The following is a 25504-nucleotide window of genomic DNA, read 5'->3' as shown; positions in this document are numbered from 1 at the left end:
CTCATTTCTGCACTGTGAGCCAACTCTCTCTGCCAACAGTTGTAGCCCCCCCCCACACTCAGGAAGTGCACAATAATTTCAAAGCTTGGTACCAAAGCTACACTGCCTGATTCAGAGCCCTGCTCTTTCACTCATTAGTTCATGTGACTTTGCTCAAGCTACTTAACTTCTCTGTGCCTCATCTCCCCATCTGTAAAAGATAGTAATAGTGTCTACCTCCTAAGACTGAGGAGAGGATTCAGTGTGCAAGTATATTCAGCTTTAGCTCTGAGAACTGTGCTAGCAAATAACCAGGCACATTTTTTTTAACTTCAACTCCCCAAGGCCAGAGGTACTTGATTAGCCTATGTCATCCCATGTCATCCGATAACCCAAGCAGCTTTGCGACTCTCTGACACAAGGGAGATGTAATCTGTCTCGACAGCAAAGCCTTGCTATCTACCACGTGGTGCACAGACCAACATGGGCACTGCCTGGGAGCCTGTTAGAATCTCAGGCCCCACCAAGCCCTGCTGAAATAAAATCTGAATCTTAACATGTTTTGCAGACTGAAGTCACCTAGAGGTCTTGTTAAACAACACAACACAGGTTTGGATGGGGCCTGAGATTCTGCTGTTCCTAGGACCAAACTTAGGGGAGCACAGCTCTAGAGGAAACTTCTGAAGTAGAAGCGTTCCAACATGTGGGAAGACTGTCACCTGGAGTCTGTAAGCGACAAGGAGGGTAGGTGGGTGTGACTGGTAACTGAAGAAGTGCATGGCTAAGATAAATGACCAACAGCATGAGGAGCTCCTTGGTAAGTTCTTAAGAGGGTCGGGACCAAGTCTTCTTAATCTGTTTTATTGAGTGAATTCCCAACATGAAGGAGATGGTTCACCAACATCATCTGCCATAACCCTTACTTGTGTGGGGTCCACCAATTTATCCCCATTTTCTGTGTGTGTGTGTGTGTGTGTGTGTGTGTGTGTGTGTGTGTGTGTGTGTGTGAGAGAGAGAGAGAGAGACAGAGAGAGAGAGAGAAAGAGATGAGAGAGAGAGACAGAGAGAGAGAAAGAAAGAGATAGCATCTTACTCTGTCACCCAGCAGGCTGGACTCATTTTCAATAAAACTAGAATGTTAGTTTTTTAAAAAAAAAAAAATTGTTTTATATTAGTTGCCCCTCCCCAACCCACCCTAATATATTAAACTGCACACTTTCTGCATGGAGACAATGCAAACTACTCTTGATAGAAGGAAATGATTTCACAATTGCTTCCCTTAGAAATGATGCTGGCTTTGATCCAGGAGATGGGGTGGGTAGGTTGGAGATAAGAGATGGGGCTGGCAGAGTATCTTCTACAAAACAGTGAGCTAGGCTTTGAAAGAGAACTTGCTGTTACTTTCCTGCCATCTTCTTTCTTTGTTTTTTTAGAGACAGGGTCTCATTCTATCACCCCAGCTGCAGTACAGTGGCACGATCACAGCTCACTGCAGCCTCAAACTCCTGGGCTCAAAGGATCCTCCTGCCTCAGCCTCCCAAGTAGCTGGGACTACAGGTGCATGCCACTGTGCCCAAATTTTGCTACCATTTTCCTTTCAAACTCCCAGGATGTTGCAAACTAAGTTAAGGCATCAGAAAAGTAAGTGCCTCATTTCTATAACCCTTGACCTTTTCTTAGTGACATATGTAACTAACCAGACCCTGGAGGTCAACGACCAGAGAATAATAATTATAGAGAAGAAAAATAAAAGACTACAGACTAGAAAAATCATACCAATTGATCCAAGAGCCCCCTAAACACTCCCTCCCACCCCCAGTAAGCACAGCCTTCATTTTCTAGGACTTCAGAAATAACCAGATGTGGCTGGGCGTGGTGACTCACGCCTGTAATCCCAACACTTTGGGAAGCCAAGACAGGCAGATTGAGACAAGCCTGGGCAACATGGCAAGACCCCATCTCTACAAAAAAAAAAATTTTTTTTAAATAAAAAAAATTAGCCAGGTATAGTAATAGCACATGACTATAGTCCCAGCTACTTGGGAGGCTGAGGCAGGAGGGTCACTTGAGCCTGGGAGATGAAGGTTGCAGTAAGCTATGATGGCATCACTGCACTCCAGCCTAGGCAACAGAGCAAGACCCTGAGGAAAGAAGAAAAGAAAAGGAAAGGAAAGGAAAGGAAAGGAAAGAAAAGAAAAGAAAAAGAAAGACAGAGAAAGAAAGAAAGAAAGAAAGAAAAAGAAAGAGAGAGAGAGAAGGAAGGAAGGAAGGAAGGAAGGAAGGAAGGAAGGAAGGAAGGAAGGAAGGAAAGGAAGGAAGGAAGGAAGGAAGGAAGGAAGGAAGAAAGAAAGAAAGAAAGAAAGAAAGAAAGAAAGAGAAAGAAAGAAAGAAAGAAAGAAAGGGAGGAAGGAAATGAGCAGGTGTCCATGACTGTTATCTAAGCAATCTGTCTCTCTCATCCAACAGTGCCCCCTGCCCCACCCACCATCTCCACACAGACAACTCTCACCTCAGTAATTAACTAAGGGGAAAAATCTGCATAAAAGTGAGAAGACAGCTACATTCCCAGTCCCCACAACTGTCATGAAATTATCTAAACGTGAATGCTATATCAAACCCAAATGTGCTTCTCTTTGAAAAAAAACAAAATAAGGATCAGCATCAAATGTCCCTTCCAAGTCAAAGGTCAGGAAGAATTTCCACTATGTCACTCTGAATCAGCAGCTATGTATGACTATAAATAGACATAACATTTGGACATGCTTATGTTATATATACTTACAGGTACACACAGAGACACATATGTCTCTGTTCTACCTATATCAAAAAAGGTTTTGGAGCAGGTAAGAAGTCCTTGTCCTTAACCACCAGAGTAATCCAATCATTTTCTGCCCTCAGTGAGGGCTCTAAGAGATACATAGTGGGAAATCTACCACGAATCATACATCCTTTCTCTAACTACTTACAGAGTCCTCACAGATAAATAAAAAACAAAAAATGAAAACATTTTTAAATTTGACATCTAAACTTTCTGCTCCAACTACTGACAGAGCTCTCATATATAAATAAAAAAATGGCAAATTTTTAAAATTTTATATCTAAACTCATCTTTTTTTTAATAGATAAAGGAATTTATTATGGAAATTGGCTTATGTGACTATTGAGACTGAGAAGTCCTGTAATCTGTAAACTGGAACTAGGAGAAAGGATGAGTTCATGTCCTTTGCAGGAACATAGATGAAGCTGGAAACCATCATTCTCAGCAAACTATCACAAGGACAGAAAACCAAACACCACATGTTCTCACTCATAGGTGGGAACTGAACAAAGAGATCGCTTGGACACAGGGCGGGGAACATCACACAGCAGGGCCTGTTGGAGGGTGGAGGGCTGGGGGAGGGATATAGCATTAGGAGAAATACACAATGTAAATGACGAGTTGATGGGTGCAGCAAACCAACATGGCACATCTAAACTCACCTTTTAAACAAAAGCAAGGCCAAGAGAATACTTGTTTCCCCTGAACCCCAAGTGTCATCTCCAAACTTTGATGAACTTTCAACTAAATAAGCTTAAAGCCACAGTCCGGGACAGCCATTGCTGTTATAGAAGAAAAGATTACACAGATACAGCTCTGTAATTTTAAACAAATCCGAGGCGCCCAGAAAGGGCTCAGACAAAGCATTCCTTGAAACCAAAAAACCCTCAGATTGACTGTATGGTTCAAAGATACACCTAGATTTTCTAATTTAATAATAAGGCTACGTGTTTAAATACACAGGAGTGTAGGAAGCATTATAACTATGTTCGCCAGAGGAGATGACAGTCTAAATGAGAAACCTTCAGGAACTATCAGAAATAGCAGCACAGACGTCTACATAGTATAGTCTTCAGTTTATAAAATGAAACTGCCATCAATACTCAAAGTGAGCTAAAGCTTGCATTGAAATCTAGGCAAGCAAACAGTTGCTCTTCATCTTTCAAAATGCAAGGCTCTGCAGAATAAACTAGATCTGTATTTTAGCAATCTGCACTATATCATTTCAATATAAAAACATACTCTATAAAGACATAAAAATGATCTTCCACCACAAATTAACAAATAGAAGAAATTCCCTTCATATGTGAGGAATAAATTTCAGCAGTCTCAGCTAATAAGGACACCCTAAGAAAAGAAAAGACATTTTTGTATCTTTCCTTTTTTTTTTTTTTGAGATGGAGTTTTGCTCTGTCGCCCAGGCTGCAGTGCAGTGGCACGATCTCGGCTCACTGCAACCTCCGCCTCCTGGTATTTTTGTATCTTTTGACAGTAAAAATCTTATTTAAAGCCCAAAGAACAAGGTATTAAAAAGAAATTACAGCAGTGGACCTACATCTTGATGGCACATTAGAATCACCTCAGAAGCCTTTTAAAAATCCCACGGACCAAGGCCCACATCAAATCTGTTACATTGGAATCGCTGGACATGAGACTCTAGCATCATTATTTTTCTAAGCTCCCCAGGTGGACTGCAGTGTACAGCCATAACTGGGAACCACCGAATTAGAGATTAGTCTAAAGATATCTTCCAAATCAGAGTTCCTCTTTGCAAGATCATGGGCCCTTGATATGCTGGGACAAGAAGCATTTGTCTAAAGCAAGTGTTTGTCTAAAACCACCAGCTAAGATGGTGCACTGTACAAGCCACCCACCCCCAACCCCAAGAGTGGGGCTGAGGACTATGTACACCCAGGCTTCCCAGCCTTAAAATGCAACCCTGATGAGGCGGGGTCCAGGAAGCCACTAAGTCTGTATTTTCAGGGGGCATCTCCCTTCCCTGACATCAGTACAAGAAGAAGTAGAGACAGACAGTGACATGAAGTGACACACAGGCCCAGCAGAGCGGCATGATCCAGGGGCGGCGCTATTTTCAGAAGGCCATGCAGCCCCACTGTGACTCTGAGGGAAAATGCATATCCTCGTAACAAAAATAATACAGAGAAATGTGTAAGTTTCTTAGCTGTTGCTCCTCTGTTGATAAAGCTGCAAAATTCACTTCATCTAAATGTTAAAAGTCCTCAATGTTTACCATTGATGCCCTCCAGGCTTCCCCTAACCTAAATCCAGCTTTAAATATTGTTGCTTGGTTTTATTTAAAAGTAAACTTCTGAAGGGAATGGGTAGAGTGGAGATGTTTTTAAAAACTCCACAGGAACCAATGCATATTTGCTTTAAATTATTTAAAGGCAAAATTTTACCCAAAAATCTTAAATAAAAGGGAAATCAAAGATACTACAGACTTTTTAAAGATGATGTTTTAAATAACAAGAACATTTTAAAGCATACATTTGGAAAGGCAGGAAAAAGTCATATAAAAATATGCAAAGCTTAGTTTTTTGTTGTTGTTGTTGTTGTTGTTCTTTTGGGTTTTTTTTATTTTTTTGTTTGTGAGACAGAGTTTCGCCCTGTTGCCCAGGCTGGAGTGCAATGGCATGATCTTTGCTCACTGCAACCTCTGCCTCCTGAGTCCAATCAATTCTCCTACCTCAGCCTCCCGAGTAGCTGGGATTACAAGTGCCCACCACCACACCCGGCTAATTTTTGTATTTTTAGTAGAGATGAGGTTTCACCATGTTGGCCAGGCTGGTCTCGAACTCCTGACCTTAAGTGATCCGCCCGCCTTGGCCCCCCAAAGTGCTCGGATTACAGGTGTGAGCCAACGCGCCAGGCCAAAATTAGTTTTTTTAAAGAGAATTCTTATTTAAAAAGAGCGAACTCTACAAGTCCTTCACAACATGAACTCTGAAGGCAGGCTCTGAATCACTGATGCTATGAGGCAGGGGCCCTCAGTCATGCCCCTTGGACTCTCTGTGCCTCACCTTACCTGTATGTCACAGGAGGTAAGCTTCTGGAGTCAAATTCAGATTCAGGTCTGCACATGTTAGCTATGTGAGCTCACTTAACCTCTCTGTGCTATCCTTCCTCCACTGTAACATTGAAGGACAAATAATTACCTGTCTCCTATGTGAAGAAATTGGAACCCCTGTGCTCTGCTGGTGGGAATGTAAAATGGTACAGCCACTGTGGAAAAAAATATGGAGGTTCCTGAAAAATTAAACATAGAATTATCATATGATCAAGCAATTCCACGTTTGGGTCTGTACCCAGAAAAACTAAAAGCAGGAGCTTGAAAAGATATTTGTACACTCATGATCACAGCAGTCTTATTTATCATAGCCAAAGGTAGAAGCAACCCAAGTGTCCTCCGATGAATGAATGGAGAAACACAGTGTACTCTATCCAGACAATGGAATACTGCTCGGCCTTAAAAAGGAAGGAAATTCTGGCACATGATATGACATGGATGAACCATGAAAATGTTATGCTTACTGAAATAAATCAGATGAAAAGTACAAATACTGTATGATTCCACTCATATGAAGTTCCTAGAGTGGTTAAATTCAGAGACAGAAAGTAGAATGGTGGTTGCCAGAGGCTCGGGGGAGAGGGGATGGGGAGTTCATGTTTAATGGGTACGGAGTTTCAATTTGGGAAGATGATAAAGTTCTACAGATGGGTGGTGGTGATGGTTACACAAGACCATAAATGTACTTAATGCTACGGACTATATGCTTAAAAATGGCCAAAATGGGCCGGGCACAGTGGCGCACGCCTGTAATCCCAGCACTTTGGGAGGCCGAGGCGGGCGGATCATGAGGTCAGGAAATCAAGACCATCTTGGCTAACACGATGAAACCCTGTCTCTACTAAAAATACAAAACATTAGCCGGGCGTGGTGATGGGTGCCTGTAGTCCCAGCTACTCGGGAGGCTGAGGCAGGAGAATGGTGTGAACCCAGGAGGCGGAGCTTGCAGTGAGCCGAGATCGCACCACTAACTCCAGCCTGGGCGATAGAGCTAGACTCCGTCTCAAAAAAAAAAGGGGGGGGGCCAAAATGATAATTTTTATGTTTGTGCATTTCACCACAATTAAAAATAAAAATTAAAAAATGAGAAAGAATAGTACCTACCTCCTAGAGTTGCAGTGAGGATTAAACATACGGGAAGTGTTTAGCGTGCACCTGGCACGCAGTAAGCCCTCCATGGATATCACTGCTATCTTACCTTCCCACCTTTGTAGCACCCCACAGTCCCTGCCACAGTGTTTTACGTGAAAAGATGCTCACTGCCTAGACTCTGATTCTCCCCCTTGGAGCTATATACCTTCTGCGACAAAACATTTCTAGCCCTGGGCTTCTTTCCAGCATAAATAAACACTCCTTCATTTAGAGAAAACTCCCACTGCAACAGGATGAAGATGAAGAATCCACCTGTTTCTGAACTGAGTCTTCACCTTGTATAAAGCTAAGATGACCCATTAAAAGCAACCGATTCTACTGTCTTTATTTCCAAAATGGCTTGTTAATAATTCTAGCTCAAAAATAGTTTCAAAGACTATGGTTATCCTATAAAACTGATAGAAGAGAGAAGAAAGTCCCCTTGCTATTCATAAATATTCTCTCATTTTTATCACCAAGACTATTTTATTTATTTGCTTGATCCTTTTTAAAATGTTTTATTATTAAATTTCCAAGCACACACAAAAGGAGAGTTCAGCTAGCATCATGTTACCAGCTTCAAAGCCAATTTTAGCCCTTTTGACTCAAACACCTAAGACTTGAAAAAAAAATTAGAATAACACCATAAGTTACAATTGAAATAATTTCTAACTCTAACAAGAATCATCATCATCACTATTTTTCTTTACTTTTAAAAGATCTTTTAAAAATATCTTTTCACCTCCTTTCATTTCTTCCTTTGAAACTTCAAATAATTTCACTGCCCATCTTGCTAGGTTATTGTGAGGATGTAATGTATATGACGGCACATAGCTTGGTGTGTAGCATGTATTCGTTCCTGAGAAATCCTAGTTCTCCATAGACTGCTGCCTCGTGCCACTCTCCAAGACTGAGACACACCCCCGATCTGTGGTGTTAAGAGGTATATTGGCTTTTGCCCACGGTTCCTGGCTCATAACTCCCACAGCCCTTATTGTGGGTGTGTTAGGCCATGTCGGGTGCTTTAGGCCTCAGGGGCAGGCCTCTGACCTCCTGCCCTCCTTGGACTGTATGTTCCCCCAGCTTTCTGATAGTGGGTCTTAAGACCCTTCCATGAGCGAGTCCCACCCTATACTTTGGGGGAAGGAATGCTGATGTCATGAAGCTTCCATAAAAACCCAAGGGAAAAGGGTTCAGGGAGCTTCCTGATAGCTGAATACATGAAGGTTCCTGGAGGATGGAACACCCAAGGAGGGCATGGAAGCTCCACACCCCCTCCCCCATACCTTGCCCTGCACGTCTCTCCATCTGTAACCTTTGCAATATCCTTTATAATAAACCAGTAATCATAAGTTTTCCCAAGTCCTGTGAGCCTCTCCAGCAAATTAACCACACCCAAAGCGGAAGTCATCAGTCAGAAGTTCAAGAGGCCAGGACTTGTGACTGTCAGGGAGCGAGGGGGACAGTCATGGGAACTGGGCCCTCAACCTGTGGGATCTGACACTACCTCTGGGTAGAGAGTGTCAGAACTGAATTAGAGGACACCCAACCGGTGCCTGCCGCTTGGTGTATGGGAAAAAAACCCACACATTTGGCCACAGAAGGCTTCTTCTGTGTTGATGATTGTTGTAGTGTGAGAGTAGAGGAAAAACACAGTTAGAGAGTTTCCCCTACACACCACATACACATCATTCTCCATTCTTTGTCCTCTACTCCTCTTTTCCCTTTCTAAACACTGGTCCTGGCTTCCTTCCTTCCTCTCCACCTCCTTTTACACCAAGGATCCGAAACTCAAATGCCTCACCACAAATTCAATCATCAAGAAGACCCCAAATGTAATAAGTGGCTATATTGAACTGATAAATGTATTTCACAATCAGGGCACCTGTTCCTGAATTAAAACTATAAAACATACCTCTTTATTATTTATAACTATACAGAACATCGGGCTAGATGCTAGGTTGTATAATAATCACAAACAGGAATTCTTTAAAAGGAATTCTAATCACCCAATCAATCATGCTCTTGACCTTCAGCCTTCACAGCCACTTCACTGTGGTCAAAATTGGCTCTAAAATTCCTGTTGTAACAGTTCTGTTGTCCTCAAGTTCCAAAATGCCAATGACAGGGATACAATTTAAACAAACCTTCTCATCAATGAACAACAACAAAAAATGGTACACGGAGTTTCTAATTTGTTTTCTAACAAGATTCTTTAAATAAACGTGAATATCTATGATATTAAGTAATAACTTTTCTCCCATTGGGGTTTAGAGATTTATAAGTCATCCAAATTTCTTGTAGTGAATCTAGTCTCTTTACCACAAAAATCACATGGCCCAGTTGTGGTTTTAAATGCCATCTTTTATAATGCAGATATACAGAATGGTCAAGTAATAATCCCTCCATCCCCACCTTCTCCCCTCCTAGCATACATGCAACCTTAATTGCATCAGCATCCATCTTTCCTGCTCGCATCCTATGTGGATGCAAGCAGAAGCTTTCTTGCCTAGGCCAAAGCCTCATGGATCATTCACTTCAGCACATAATTTCTCCTACTAAAACAAAAAGCATCCCCTCTCTTGACAATCCTTTCTTGATAGCTACAACCCCCTCTTTCACGGCCTTGTATCTTTCTTTCCCAAGAAGGCACTGAGCCATAAACACTAAACACTTCTTGTTTGCAATTCCTCATCCATTCATCTCTCAACCCAGTGAATTCTGGATTCTGCTCTACAACTGCACTGGAGCTATTTCCAACAGTGTCACCAATGCCCTCCTATTTACTCAATCCAGTAGCCACTTGTCAGTGCTTTTCTTACTTGAATTCTGTGTGGCATTGGCCGCCATTGGTTGCACATTGGTTGCACCCTCTTCAGAACTGCGCCTTCCCTCAGTTTCTGTGGCCTCTCTTCCGGCCTTCCCACCTCCCTGAACACTCCTACTCATCTTCTTTAAGGATCTTCCATTATCCCTAACACTCAATAACCCCACAGTTCCATCTTTGGCCCTCTCCTCCCTCTACTACATATCCTTTTTTGTTCTCATCTACCTACAAACATAATAGGCTTGAATTCCCAACTATACACCAAGGTCTCTTAAATATTTGTATTTCCAATACCAGTCTCCCTTAAAAGCTCCAGGCTACAGGTGCACCTATCTATGCAGGACTTCTCCACTTGGGTGTCCCTCAGGTACCTCAGACTCAACACAACCAAATCTAATACCACCTTGTGCATTTACTACCTGGGTGAATGCCACCACCTGAGTACCCAATCCAGAAAACTGGGAGGCATCCTTTAGTCTTCCTTCTCTTCAATTCCTCATATCCAGTCAGGGGCCAGACCTGATTACTTCCAAATCCCAAATCACTCTGGCATTTGTCCATCTCTCCATTTTATCTATTGCTGGCAGTTCAAGACTTCATCATCTCTCACTGAGATTACCAGAAGTCTAACACAAACGTAGTTCTCTGCCACCAATTCATACATGTGCCTCTGGCCTGCTCTCCAGGCTGCTGTCAAAATGATCTAAAACACAAGTCTTAAAAGGTCACTTTTCTGCTTAAAACTCTTCAGAAAAATCTAAAGTCTTTTGCCTTCATAATTTATTTCCTGAATACCTGACCAATCTCATGTCTTGTCATCAACTACTTCCCTGGAAACATCAGCCATACAGACACATGTGTCATACAAACATCGTTCCCTCAGCCAAGGAAAGGTCTCCCAGTCCCTTCACCTGCTTACCTCCTGTTCATTCTGACAACCCCCCTCCCCACCTTTCCCCACCGAGAAAACCTTCTCTGACTTGATCTGTCTGGGTTAGGTAACCAACCCTCCTTTCTGACCTCACAGCACATATCTGTCTACCTATCTAGCAATGATCACCCATATTATCAATTTTTATTGTAATTGTTGACTTATTAGTCTCCCCTACAGACTATGCACTCTTTGGAGGAAGAAAATAGTGTATCTTATTAGACTTTGTATATATAACAGTTAGCACACCTTTGTAAAATTAACAAATGAATACTCATAAAGAAACCCAATTCTTCATAAAACATATTCAATATTTAATTCTTTTTCCTTTTTTTAAGAGATGGGGTCTTGCTGTTGTCCACACTGGCATGCAGTGGCTCAATCACAGCTCACTTTAGCCTCAAACTCCTGGGCTCCCATCTTAGCCTCTCTAGTAGCCAAGACTATAGGCATATGCCACCACATTCAGCTATTCAATATTTAATTCTAAGGGTAAAAAGGATTGATAAATCTCTCACTAATTATCAGCATCAGAAAGACTAAATAATTATTTTTCACAAGAAAGATCCCAGACTTCATTTTCTTAAAAATTATAAAAATCAAAGAAGATTCTTTCCTCCAAATTGGACAGTTTATGAAGTTGGGATCACCATCGGCCTCTAAAGCCTCTTCACCCACCTCCCGCCTAACCCTCCAGGACCTCACCTTCAGAGAACAGTTTTTAGCAGCACTGGACTTTGGAAAAAAGATTAGAAGGTGTTCAACTTATTCAAAATCAGCATCCAACTAAAATCCCAATGATAAATGAAAGGATCAAGGTTAAGCACCAGCTTGCTGTGGTTAGATCTTATATTAGATCAAGTCAACAAGACTGAATTAATCAAAATGACTAGGTACTTATTAGGTAAATGCTCACAAAGCCTGTTCTTCATGGTAAATGCACATCGTGCCATAAAGTTTCTACAACTATTTCTGAAGTGTATGAAAGTGATAAAAACACAGGTAGATTCTTATATACACTATATGCTTCAAGAAGACATTTGGAAAGAAATTTTCCTTCTAAGATTAGCACAGGCTAGACATGGTGGCTCACACCTGTAATCCCAGCACTCTGGGAGGCTGAGGTGGGAGGGTCACTTGAGTCTAGGAGTTCAAGACCAGACAGGGCAATATAGTGAAACCCTGTCTCTACAAAAAAGTTAAAAAGCAGCTGGGCATGGTGGTGTGTGCCTGTGATCCCAGTTACTGGAGAAGCTGAGGTGGGAGGTGGAAGGCTGGCAGGAGGTGGAGGCTACAGTGAACCATGATTGTGCCACTGCACTCCAGCTTAGGGGACAGAGTGAGAACCTGTCTCAAAACAAACAAACCAAAGATTAACACAGTGCTGCCATTCTAGAATTATTTAAAGCCACCCCCAGGGGGATAAAAGGGAAATACTACCTACTAAAGATGAGCTCATCAACCAATCACAGGTCATCAGAATAGGAGTATGTCAACCTAGAATTTTTGTCCTTCAAGTAGAAAAACTGAGCTACTTTCTACATTGAGCATATTCTGCTTTAAAAACTCCTATATTATTTAATATAGGCTGTCTTGTTTTCTAACTTTGAAAATTTAGAAATAAACATATTGTGCATTTTAAGTTGTCAATTTAAAACAGATACCCAAATTGCTGTGATCTTTTCTCCCATGGAGTTTGCAATCTCAGAGGTAACTTAAATGCAATCTGTGAGATACCATGGTTTCTGTCCACAGAACCTGCCAGCTTTGTAGTGAACTACCTACCTAGAGAAACCTCTGTATCAGGAAGCATGAGTTGTCAAGCATTACTGTTTCCCTCACACACACAGTCACTTGCCATAGTAGTCGGTATAAAACAGATAAATGGGGGTAAAATGTCATTGACTTAAGACTTTTGTTGAAGGGTCTGGATATCAAAATATACCAAAAGTCAACTTTCCTGTAGTTTCAGCAAATGTAATACACAGCAAGCTGTTTGTTATTTCTGTCCAAAACTATTTTACACTTTAAAACACCATTATTTAATATCAATCTTGAAAATTTTACACTGTCTAACTAGCTTTCAAAAAGAACCATGAATACAGAAGAGTGGCATTCCTTCCGTTTCAGATTTTCTCTGGTGCAAGGATTCAAACTGAGGCAGGAGAATAGGGTTTGGAAACAGGGAATCTAAGGCCAATTCACACTGACTTCCTACAACTAAATCAAAAGGAAAATCCCAACTTTCCACGCCCAAGTAACAAAAGAACCAGAGGCTACTTCTCCCTGCTCTTCTCCATGTGGCAGATGAAAAATTGAAAGTATCTCTGATTGGTCCACTCCTGCAACCAATCAGACTGGTCACAGGCCAAGTCTTCATTTGCACTAGAGTATAACCTTGTAACTTCACTTCAGCCTCTGATTAGTCCCCTCCTGCAACCAATCAGACTGGACCACTACTTCATTTACACAGAGTGTACACCAAGTAACCAGTGGGAACCCTCTAGAGGGTATTTAAACCCCAGAAAATTCTGTAACTGGGCTCTTGAGCCACTTGCTCGTGCCCCTTCCCATTCTGTGGAGTGTACTTTCAAAATCTGTGGTTTTCTTTCATTGCTTTGTTTGTGCGTTTTGTCCAATTCTTTGTTCAAAACGCCAAGAACCTGGACACCTTCCTCCAGTAACAAAACCAGTGCCTGATGTGGCAAATAAAAAAGCAATTCTATTATTTCCAGTCTTTGGAGTACTGGTAGAAAGCATAGACTGCTCAAACTTTTAAGCATTAGAACTCAAATGTAATCCCTTGAGTTTTGGCTTAAATCTGGAATTTGATTCATGTTACATGTTAAGTGTGTCATCAAAATATTTTATTACCTTTTTTTACATTTTAAAAAATATTTCAGTTATCACTGCTAAAATCAATCATCAAAATTCTCCCACTCTAAGGGCATGCTGATTGTGAAGAAAATGTAGCAAATGTAGGAGTAATATTCTTAATGATTCTAATGTTGAGAGTTGAATATCTTAGAAATTCAACCTAGAATAAATGACTTCATCTACAGGTATATATGTTTACAACAGCCCTAAAATTCACAACATTTTGATGATGGAGAAAACAGACTCGAAAACTGGGTTGTTTAAAATCAGAATCAATGAAGTGATGGCAAAGACTGAACAATAGCTGTTTCCTCTCACCTATGTCTTAAAAAGCCAGCGGTGAGGTATTTTTTCTAATTCTCTGTCTTTTAAGAGCATGTTCTTGAGCTCCATGAGAAGAATGGAAGCTGCATGAGAGCAGGGATTTTGTCCCCAGTCCCCACCTCCACATACTGCTAGCACCTACAACAGTGCCCCCAGCACGTACGTGTACTTGTTGAATGAATGGGAGAATCCAACCACACATATTCAAAACCACAGATCACGGCTGTGTCCTAGAACAGTTCTCATCAAACTCAGTAGCATTAGAAAGTACATTTGGTGATTCATACAGTGCACAAGTGAGAAGAACAACCTGGACTTCACGATAAGGTATCAAACAAGGTGCTCCAGAAAGAAGTGATGATCCCAAGTGTTCTGATAGTGATTCCCTCTTGGAAACCAGGAGGGATTGGTGTTTGGGAGAGGCTCAATGGTGTATGTAATGTTCTTTTTTGACTAGGATGGTCAGGGTATTTGCTTTGTAATAATTCACTGGGGTTAAAAAAAAAAAGAAGAAGAAGAAGTCGCTTCAAGTTATTGACTAGAAACATCGAAAGAAGCAGACAGCAAGATCTCAGGGCAGATGGTTGGACCAAACATGAGAGATGATCACTGGACTCAGCACAGTGGGAAAGCAAGACCCAGAGAAGATCTTTGTCACCCAGTCCTGGCTGTGACGTTACCAAACAGCAACATGGGAACAAACATGTTGGATGCAGTGACACTCCCTGGATAAATATGAGGAGGGCTCTGGGAACAAGGCAGGTGGGAGGAAGGAAGATGACAGGAGGGAGAGGAAAAGAGAAAATATTACAGGAGAACATGACAGACACCTGCACTACCTTAATAATAATGAGGCCTCTGTGACTGTTTTCCTCATCCCCAGCCTCTGTCTTCGGTAGACCGAACAGCTTTAAATTTCCCAAGTGTGGCCACAAAGATGAATCATCTCTTGAAAAAAACAACTGGAGCCACATGGGGCTGGAGTAACTTGAAGAAGAGCTCCGCATCTTAAGGAATTCCCCGTGTGTACTAACAGGGTTTTTCTGGAAGAGGCTGACATCCAACCATCCAAATAAACAGAGCTATTTCTGATACAGAATTTGTGGCATTCTACAAGGTCCACCAAGGGAGTAGCATCGACCAGAAAGTAGGCCAACTCTCTAAGAGTCTTTCTGTGGGACAGGGAAGGGCTATGAGGTGGGAGAAAGCATGAAGGAACAGCAGCCCAAACACCCCTCGTTGGGCTAGCACCAGGCCAGGGGCAGGCTAATTTCAGGGACACAGGAGAGCAAGAGGAAACAAGCAACGGAAAAATGGTCCCTCTCAATGCCAAAAAGAAAATCAGGATAGAAAGAGGAAACAGTGCTGCCAGGAAGGAACAGGCTATGGGATGGGCTGAGGACACCTCCGTGAGCAGTTCTGAGCACTAGAACAGGATGATAAGAAGGACCACTCCACCATTTCTCTTCTCCCTTCCCCACTAGCACCACTGCCATCTCTGACACAAGGTCCACAGCAAATGTCTACAGCCCAGTTCCCCACAAACAGAACTGAGAAGCCAAGTCAGGCATGCAAAATCAAATCTGAACACTATATCACACCCGGGAAATTTGCTTTGCTTTGGAAAGAATCAACACCAAAACCAAATGGAACTTGTCTGGCTTTTTACCTAAAGAGCTAACCAGGCTAACAGTAAAGCTGGAGCTAACAGGCAGCCCTCAACAGAGCCAAGCCAGGGGCAATGGCCATGCTCCGTGCTCCACAGGTGGCCAGGCCTGGGGCCACAAGTGCAGCCAGTCTTCCCGTGCTAGGTCTGATGAGGTCAGGCTTTCTGCACTCCGGGTTCAGAGGCGAACAGGCCCCAGGAGGAGTTTCTCACTCTCAGAAAGATTCTGCAGTGGCACAAAAATTAACGTGGAAATTATTTAACATATAGAAACTATTCTCACTCACACACATATATACATGCCAACATATGTGTTACATACATAATAATAAAGTATATATTATGCATGTTCTATATACATAATTATATGGTATTAATGTATTTGGTACCCATATCATGTATGTATTTTATAAATCGCATTGAATATAATTATGTACATAATACACACACACTCATACACATATACGTAATTTATTTCTACATACAGAGTGATAGAGTGCGGGTAGGAAAACACACTTTATATTCTGAATAGAAGGACAAATTGGTCAGGCACAGTGGCTCACACCTATGATCCTAGCAGTCTGGGAGACCGAGGCAGGCAAATCACTTCAGCCCAGGAGTTACCAGTCTGGGCAACATGGAGACACCCCCTCTCTACAAATAACACAAAAATTAGCCGGGCATGGTGACATGCAACTGTAGTTCCAGCTACTTGGGAGGCTGAGGCAGGAGGATCCCTTGAGCCCAGAAGGTCAAGGCTGCGGTGAGCCAAGATCACACCCCTGCACTCCAGCCTGGGTGACAAAGTGAGACTCTATCTCCAAAAAAGTATAAACTTAGTGCCCTTATGATAAGCACCATAAGATACTATAAGGAAACATGGACAGTCAGATTATATATAATTCTATCTAGGAACAAGGGGTCAGTGTTGACCCCACTGACAACAATCACTCCAATGTTCAATTTAGAGTGTACTAAATGCAAGCCTATGAATAAAAGTGTCTGGAAATCAAGTATTTAGAAGATGAGCAAAAAAGGTTATCTTTATCCTGGAGAAAGAGACATAAGAAGGGCACAGCTATCACATTTGAAATGTTATGATGCAAACGAAGGAAGAGATGTGTTCTAGGCAGGTGTATGAGACCGTCAGTGGGAAGGACAGAGCAAAGTGAAGAACCATATTCTCCACAGGTATGAACTTTCTTAACAATTGGGACAAACAACTGGAGAGAAGAAGCCCCGTGCAAAGAAGCAGCACCCACGACTGAGGATTCCAGGGAATGCCGCAAGGCCTCTCAGGAGTGCTGAGGGGACTGCTAGCTGGGCTTCATGGCCCCTTACCATCCACAGAGATAACGTCACTGAGAGAGACACTGAAACTTGACCTAAATGGTTTGATTGACATTTCAAGAGATATGAACTCCTTCTCTACCTGCCCTAAAGCTGCTGATATGGAACTGATAATGGAGAGATTTAAAAAGCAGTCTTGCCTGAAGAGAGAATGCACTTGCTGATGCAGCCTTACATTCAAGGAATAACTGCGAGCACCCACCACGTGCAAAGATGTGCCTCCCATGGTCCTCCGTGTCCTCCTACACACTTTAGGAGTCTCTCAAAAGTAGCTGAGAACAGCATTTTGCTCACGAAGGTATAATACACATTAAGAAAAATGTTCAGAGGACTTAAAATGTCTATTCTCCTCAAGAACCAAACCCCACTCTTCTTCACAGCACAGGCCTCATCCTCCAGCAGCTGGTGTTCCCCCATCAGTCTCTCTGGATCCTGCCTTCCTCCTTCTCCCTCTGCTCTCCTCCTCTGGCGTATCGCTCCCCTCAGTCTCCTCCTGGACACTGCTCCCTTGGCCTCTTCGGTCCCTGCATCTGATGCTTCTCACCCTGACTGCTTCTGCACCTCAGACAGATCAGGCTCCTGTCAGCCTCTCCCTCTGCAACCTGTGGCCATTTCTTTCTCGCTTCAAGTCTCTTGAAATCTGTATTGGTTGCCTGCCCCCTTTGCTGTCACCTTTTCTCCTTGCTAGCTGGCTTCTCAGAGCCAGGCACACGGGAGGCACTCCACACATGCTGGAGCCAGGATCCTTAACAAAACATTGGAGGTTGAGTAAGAAGCTGACTTGGGGTGGGGGCGATGACTGAGTTTGTTTCAGACACATTGAGTTCCAGGTGATGGCAGGCCATGCGGATGAACATGTTAAGCAATACTTGAGAGAGGCCCACGCCAGCGATCATGGGAGTCAAAAGGCCACGGAGGGAGGCTCTGGGGAGAAGACAGAAGCGCTGCAGGAGGAAGACCCACCAAGGACCACAGAGCTCGGCTCTTCACGTCTTGGAAGAGGAGGGAGAACACTTCCAGAAGGTGAAATGAGAACACTAGTCAGGCTGTGAAATGCCACAGATGAGTGGAAGGGAATGGAAGACGGTAAACAAGGTGAGGGGGTGTTAATGTAATCACCAGGAGGCGACTGGTGATCTTTGAAAAGTAGTTCCAGTGATAAATGAGATATAAAACATAAGCACTATTTATGATCTATATGCAGAAATCCCAAATAAAATGTTAACAAACAGAACCCAGAAGCCATGGAGGGAACACTGCACCACAGCCAGAGCAGGTAGTGGATGGCAGGCACACACGCCATAATTCAAGACAGGAAATCTATTTCTCTAATTTGTCCTATGATCTAAAGAGAAACAGCGTACCATCAGCTCCCCAGACATTTGACCAAAGTTAAAATTCCCTCTTAAGACAAATAAACTTTTAATAAAATAGGAAGACTGCCGCCTTAATATATCCACCAAAACTCCAGAATAGTGATTTGTGAGAAACCACTACCAACACTCCATAAAAGTCCAACTCTGAATAGCACAATGAGAACGAGCTAATGACAGAAAGATCCCCCGAAATAAATTACAAATGCCTCTGAAAGCTATAACAAGATGCTCAACAGCATTCATGAGAAATGCAAGTTGAAATGACAATTAGACAGTATTTTTAATGTGCAGTACGGGAAAGATCAAACTGTTTGATAACACTATCAGTAAGGGTCAAAGAAAGACGCATTGCTGGTGAAAACCTTTGTACAAGATAATTTGACAATATCTACCAACATTTTGAATGCATATATCCTTTACTTCGGCAAGCAGTGATTTAAACCTACATATATACCTGTTTGTATATGTGCAAAATAGTGCCTGAATGAGGATATTATATTCGCTAAACAATTTGTAAAAGCAGAAGACAGGAAACAAATTTTTACTGATTGGAGACTGGTTAAGTAAATTAAGAATAAGGCATCTCTACATGTATTGATATAGGGTATCTGTGGGATATACTGTTAAAGGATAAAAACAAGAATACCTGACACCTTTTAGAAATGCGATATAAATGTAGTTTATGCATATACACGCATATATAAGATGTCTAGACCAGGTAAGAGCTGAAAGACAGAGACAGGAGAGAAGCTGATTTTTCATTCTGTATGCATTTATGCCTTTTGAATTTTTTTTTTTTTTTTTTGAAACAGAGTCTCGCTCTGTCACCCAGGCTGGAGTGTAGTGGCACGATCTCAGCTTACTGCAGCCTCCACCTCCCGGGTTCAAGTGATTCTCCTGCCTCAGCCTCCCAAGTAGCCGGGACTACAGGTGCCCACCATGACGCCTGGCTAATTTTTTTTGGTTTTTTTTTCTGAGACGGAGTTTTGCTCTTGTTGCCCAGGCTGGAGTGCAATGGCACAATCTTAGCTCACTGCAACATCCACCTCCCAGGTTCAAGCGATTCTCCTATCTCAGCCTCCTGAGTAGCTGGGATTACAGGTGCATGCCAACATGCCCAGCTAATTTTTGTATTTTTAGTAGAGACGGGGTTTCATCACATTGGTCAGGCTGGTCTTGAACTCCTGACCTTAGGTGATCTGCCTGCCTCGGCCTCCCAAAATGCTGGGATTACAGGTGTGGGCCACTGTACCCAGCATTTTCTTTTGAATTTTTAGTCGAGACAGGGTTTCACCATGTCAGCCAGTCTGGTCTTGAACTCCTGACCTCAGATGATCCACCCGCCTCAGCCTCCCAAACTTACAGGTGTGAGCCACCGTGCCTGGCCCTTGAAAGTTATACTATACGCATTGCAAGCTAGTGGCTTTACGGCCACTCTCTCCTTTATCCCTGCTGTTCAGCCAGCCTCTGTCTTGACAATGTCTCTGCCATTTGGCCCTCCTTTCCACCCTCACCACAACGGACATAACGCGGAGACCCTCAGCATCTTCCTCCTGGAGAATGACAACAGCCTTTAACCACTTTCCCTTTTAAATAACTTACCTTCTCTGATTGACATTAGGCACCATTCCTGGACCGACCTTTCTAAAGCATCAGTTTAAGTTTCACAAAACCAGCGGTTCCACTTGGCCTATCAAAAGTGCTCCACACGGGCCCAAGCCCCTTTCTCTTCCAGGGACTACCTCGCACACTCCAGCTGATCAAAACTCGAACAGCTGCTCTTTTTTTCCCTACCACTAACCCTCAACTCCGGTGCCCTCCTTTATCAGGAATGCCCATGTCATGTTTGTCTCCCTTCCCCATGTGCACCGGCTAAAATGGCTCGTGGCCTTCAGCACCTACTGAAACCACCACCAACCTCAGGCGCGTCCCCTGGTGTCCACCTGGGATGTGAATGCTCCCGCCCCTAAGCGCCATGGACTGTGTGTTTCTTTTGCAGCCCCCGCAATAGGCTGCCTCTCATGCCTGCTTTTGCTGCTGCTTCCTTCTAAGCAGCCCTGGGAACGGTAGGCCTCTCCCTGCAGAGGCCGCATGCCCTGCTCTCCTCCTCAGTCTCCTGAGCAGTGATATTCCCCTAGCAATATAGAGCAAGTCCTGTGGTAAGGTAACACTTTCCTTGAAATTCCAAAAATTCCTATTGCTCATTAAATGACTAAAAAGCCATCTGAATCCCTACGTTTAAATGTACTTATTTTGCATGGTTGCACAGCATTCACAATGACATAATACTGACAAGCTAGGAAGTATTCAAAATATGACATCATAGTGACTGATTCTTTTTGCCTTCTCAGTGGAGACTGGTAAAAAGTTTGGAATATCAAGCACATACTCAAGACAGTCCATTTTACCACCTGTCACTTAAAAGTCATTTTCTAGAATTATTGTTTTCTTAAATGAGAGAAAGGATCTGACTCCGGGTGAACACGTAAGGTTAGTGGCGGCTAGGAGCACTGACTAAATTGAATGGTTTCAGGTCCTTAAGAAGTATCTACCATTTCCCAATATAAGGCAATTATGCATTTAGTTAGGACGCAGTCATGTTAGAGGAGGTGATCCCTGTAGACACACAGAGAGATATCATTACTATATATTGGTTTGGACAATCACTGTGGACAACAATTTTAAAATATCATCAAATTCATAGAATAGTGGTTACCAGGGGTAGTGGGTTGGGAGAATGGGGAGCTGTTGTTTAAGGAGTACAGAGTTTCAGTGTGTGATGATGAAGTTCTGAAAAATGGATGATGGTGGTGTTTTACTCAACCACGTGAACATACTTAATGCCACTGAACTGCACACTTAAAAATGGCTAAAATGGTAAATTTCATGTTATATATATTTTGCCACAATTTTAAAAATCAATCATGAAACATGACTTTTAAGCATTTTTTTGACACAGTAAAAACAAAATAACTACAGGTTCTTTTCATTTCTAATTTAAAGACTGGAATAAGACAAAATAAGTGAAAGAGCAGCAGTTTATTGTAAACCTGATGCCTCTAATACATGAATTATTAAAGTTTATGCTATTAAATCTTTTTAAGTCTTACCTTCACTTGTAAAGTATTAATATATTATTAACGTTTAATCTGCTAACTCTTCTTTTTTAAATCCCATGCTTTGTTTAAGAAGCTTTTAGACTCCAGGACCAACCCATGCTATGTAGTCATAAGTTGCATAAATACTTGCTGACAATGGTTAGCCCTACAAAGGAAATTGTGGAAGGCTGGAGTACAAAGTAAACCCAATCTTTACTCCCCAAAGTGTCATCCATCCCTCAAACTATAGTCCAGGATAGCTCCAGCCAATCTGACAAAATACAATTAAAATAATATAAATCAAAAATAAAAATGGAAGGAAAATGCAATTGACAATAATAAATCATAAAATGTCACTAAAAACATAAGATCTACCCCTACATACTTCTTAACTAAACCTTAAAATATACCTACAATATATTAAAAAATGAATTATATACAGTGTATAATTTACTGTAAACCCAGGTACTTTCTGAAGCTGTGAAGGCCTAACAATTCAAGTAGGAATCATTAGAAACCTAAAAATAGGAGAGGAGATGTTATTTTTTGATGGCTGGGGAAGGCCTGTCTGAGGAAGTAAACTTTTAAATCAAGATTAAACAGATAAGCCATTCAAAAAGACAGTTTACAGATAAAAGAAACTGAAGTATCAAGGTACTCAGATGGGAAAGGCTTAGCATGTTCTAGAAAATGAGTTTAGTTTATTCTACAGCTGTCTCATTAAACTTGAAACACCAAGCAAAGCATTTAACTGACACCCAAATCTATTCCAATGGGGAAGTTAGACAACAGTCCATATATTATCCAAGGCAGTTCTCCTTCTCCCTCTAAATCACCTGCCTGTCATTTCACATCTCTTGAAGCACCAACTTCTGAGTGGGCAGGTACAGAAAGAGCAATTAATTTTGTTACTTCTTAGAAGACAATAGGCTTAAATGAGTTTCTGAATTACTGTGAATTTTAACTAGCTGTGTTCTTCCATGCCACTATTCATATAAGTAATCAAGATATTTTCAACATAGGTTGAACAGTTTCCATTTAAGGGCATGCTATCATTATTTATGCCAAGGGCAAAAAATGCACATAGGCTTCAAGCAGCAGTATCCAGGAAATGTAGCAGCCACAGCACTGTCACTGCTCCAGAGACAGCTCATATAGAGAGGACCAAAAACACCCCTAGCCTTCAAAAGACAGGACTAAAGGGAAACTAGGTGTTTTCAATGACTTTGCCTAGTGTAATGGTTAGTCTTACGTCAACATGATTGGGCCTTGGGGTGCCCAGATATTTGGTTAAACATTATCTGGTGTGTCTATGAGCATGTTTCTGGATGAGATTAACACTTGAATCAGCAGACTTAAGTATAACGGATTGCCCTCTCCAATGTGGTGGTCCTCATCCAATTCACTGAGGTCCTGAATAGAAAAAAGGCTGAGTAAGAAAGAATTCTCTCTCTGCCTGTCTTTCAAGCTGGGACATTGGCCTTCTCCTGCCTTTGAACTTGGACCTGGACTAGAACTTACACCATCCACTCTCCTGTTTCTCAGGTCTTCGGTACTGAACTGAAACTTATGCCATGTGCTCTCCTGGGTCTCCAGGTTGCCAACTACAGATCTCGTCTTCCTTATTTTATATATATATAATATATATATATATAAACACACGCACATATATTTATATTTTTTATTTCTCTACATTTATTTATAGAGAGAAATATAACCAAATGAATATACTCAGCAACTCACTCAACTCCATTTATATACACTTGTCATTCTATTATGTTTCAATCTTCTCACTGCATTTTCAACTCAAGATTGCTTTTTTTTTTTTTTTTTTTGAGAGGGAGTCTTGCTCTGTCACCTAGGCTGGAGTGTAGTGGTGCGATCTCAGCTCACTGCAACCTCCGCCTCCCAGGTTCAAGTGATTCTCCTGCCTCAGCCTATCGAGTAGCTGAGATACAGGCGCGTGCCACCATGCCCGGCTAATTTTTTGTATTTTTAGTAGAGACGGGTTTCACCGTGTTAGCCAGGGTGGTCTCGATCTCCTGACCTCGTGATCCGCCCGCCTCGGCCTCCCAAAGTGCTGGGTTTACAGGCGTGAGCCACTGGGCCAGCCTCAAGATTTTCTAATCTCACATCACTGGCTGTGTTCATCACAGCACACCATTCTCAGTTCAAGTTCTCTCTCAAAGACCTACACAAAGTATCTGCAGGACACATCACCAAGACCTCTGAACAGTGTGGACAGCAGGGCCACAAGCAAGCGCTGAAGCCACCTGTCTTGTTGTGCACTCGAGGCCTCCTGAGGATGCCTGGAAGACTCTACCCTCCTCTCTACTTAGTGGAAGCCAAACCATCTAGGCATTTCCTTTCCCTCTGCATTTCTTTCAGAGAGAGAAAACAGAACCTCTCTTGCTGGGAAGAGCTGAAGTGTATCACATTGGGTGGGGAGGGGGAAGGCTGCATCTCATACCCAATTAATTCAGAGTCAAATGTGGAAATCATGCGACTCATGTCAGGGTTTGATGGGTTTCTCTTTTAGCCTAATAAAGAAAAGACCATTGCTAACTAAACAGGAAAACACAGTGAGGTTGAATAGTTATGGAGGATAATGTTAAGGAATGTATTTTAAATCTACACACATTATAATATATATCAAGTATTTCAGTAATAAAAATAAGGCTTCTTTCAAATAAACTATGCCATTGTCATTTTTAGTAAAAAAACTTTGTGTAAAAATCCCTTCATTTTACCATATTTTGAAGAAACCAGAATCTTCTGCTATTAAAACACCACGCAAGTTAAAAAACAACCAACCAAAAGCCAGTGTTCCCATTAGACCCCAGCACTCGTGGCAACAATACCAAGCTCTGGCTACACATCCTCCTTATTTCAGAAAACCAAAGCACCCTAATGAGAATGTGTTCTTAATCTTTACAATGTCCCTAGGGGTAAGGAGAGAATAGGTTATTTCAGTTCTCCTTTAGACTGAAGAAAGTAAAGGAGGAAAAGGTCATTTACTCACAGATCACACAAGCTAGGGTACAGCCAGAGCCGAACTCTCATCTTTCAGGGCTCTGTTCAGTCCTTTCCCATCTCAGGATCCCACTGTGATAACTGAAAATGCCAACAGTCAACTGCTTTATTTGACATTATAATTTAGATTAATTACAGATGAAGTATACTTTAAGGAGAAAATATTCAAAAGATTAAGGTTCTAGTCCAAACGGAGCAGGATATAAGACATCAAACTCCTAAGTATCCACTCTGCTAACACTTCCCTCATTTATGAAGTCAGGATATCCAAAATGGACTGGGTACAGTGATATTCCTTAAAATGAGGGGTTGGGGGCAGTGAAAATGGACAACATGGTGTTAGGATTTTATTGCAAAAAATTTTTGAATAATGCTGAGCAAGGAAAAAAAGCCAATGTTCTTGCATATTATCAATTATGATATATAAAGATTTAATAAAAAACAAAAGTCCCCAAAATATCTTTCAAATCTTCAATATATTCACTCTAAATCTGGTATTATTGATAATATGCTGTAACATAGAAACAGATTTTAGTTTTGAAATTGCCAGCACCCTTTATGCCCTACAGAGATTATAGGACATACCATCTCTTCACAAACAAATGTATAAAGTATTCAGAAGTTGGCATTCTTTAACTTTACCAAGTTTTACTGCATTCTCTTTGCAGCTGAACGTGTACTTTTCTGGTAAATAAAAAAAAAATGTGTATTATTGGAACTATTAAAAAAATGTATCTGCAACCACCCATTTGTAATTGATATCCATTTTCTTTTCCTCAAAAATGTAACTGAAAAATACAGTCATTCTAAAATCTCCTGGGTCAATTTAGTTTGTTTAAAAAACCAACCATTTTGCCATTCTAAGCTGCTACTTTATTTAATGTTTTGGTTTAAGGCTTTCAAAAAGTCAAATATCTACATGTGATAAGTAACAATTAATCTGGGGAAAAAAAAAACTGTGAACCAGCCCCTGCCAACAAATGCAAAAGCTTTGAGTGACATGACA

The 25504-nt window shown here is 41.7% G+C and overlaps 1 protein-coding gene across 5 annotated transcripts in view; it reads right to left on the bottom strand.

Annotated features, from left to right (window-relative positions):
- FARS2 (phenylalanyl-tRNA synthetase 2, mitochondrial) overlaps positions 1-25504 on the bottom strand; it is a 513534-nt gene that overhangs the window by 459577 nt on the left and 28453 nt on the right. Inside the window, exon 1 of one of the 5 annotated variants that reach the window (XM_058432117.1) lies at positions 24488-24578. The exons of the other annotated variants lie outside the window; for them this stretch is intronic. The gene's annotated coding sequence lies outside the window, so the exon portion shown is untranslated. Of the gene's footprint in view, positions 1-24487; positions 24579-25504 lie in introns of those variants that run through there. 5 annotated transcript variants of the gene reach the window in all.

Source organism: Hylobates moloch, unplaced genomic scaffold (assembly GCF_009828535.3).
Source record: "Hylobates moloch isolate HMO894 unplaced genomic scaffold, HMol_V3 SCAFFOLD_20, whole genome shotgun sequence".
Taxonomy (NCBI): domain Eukaryota; kingdom Metazoa; phylum Chordata; class Mammalia; order Primates; family Hylobatidae; genus Hylobates; species Hylobates moloch.
The sequence above is the reverse complement of the archived record's forward strand: the minus strand, read 5'-3'. Positions and strand labels throughout refer to the sequence as shown.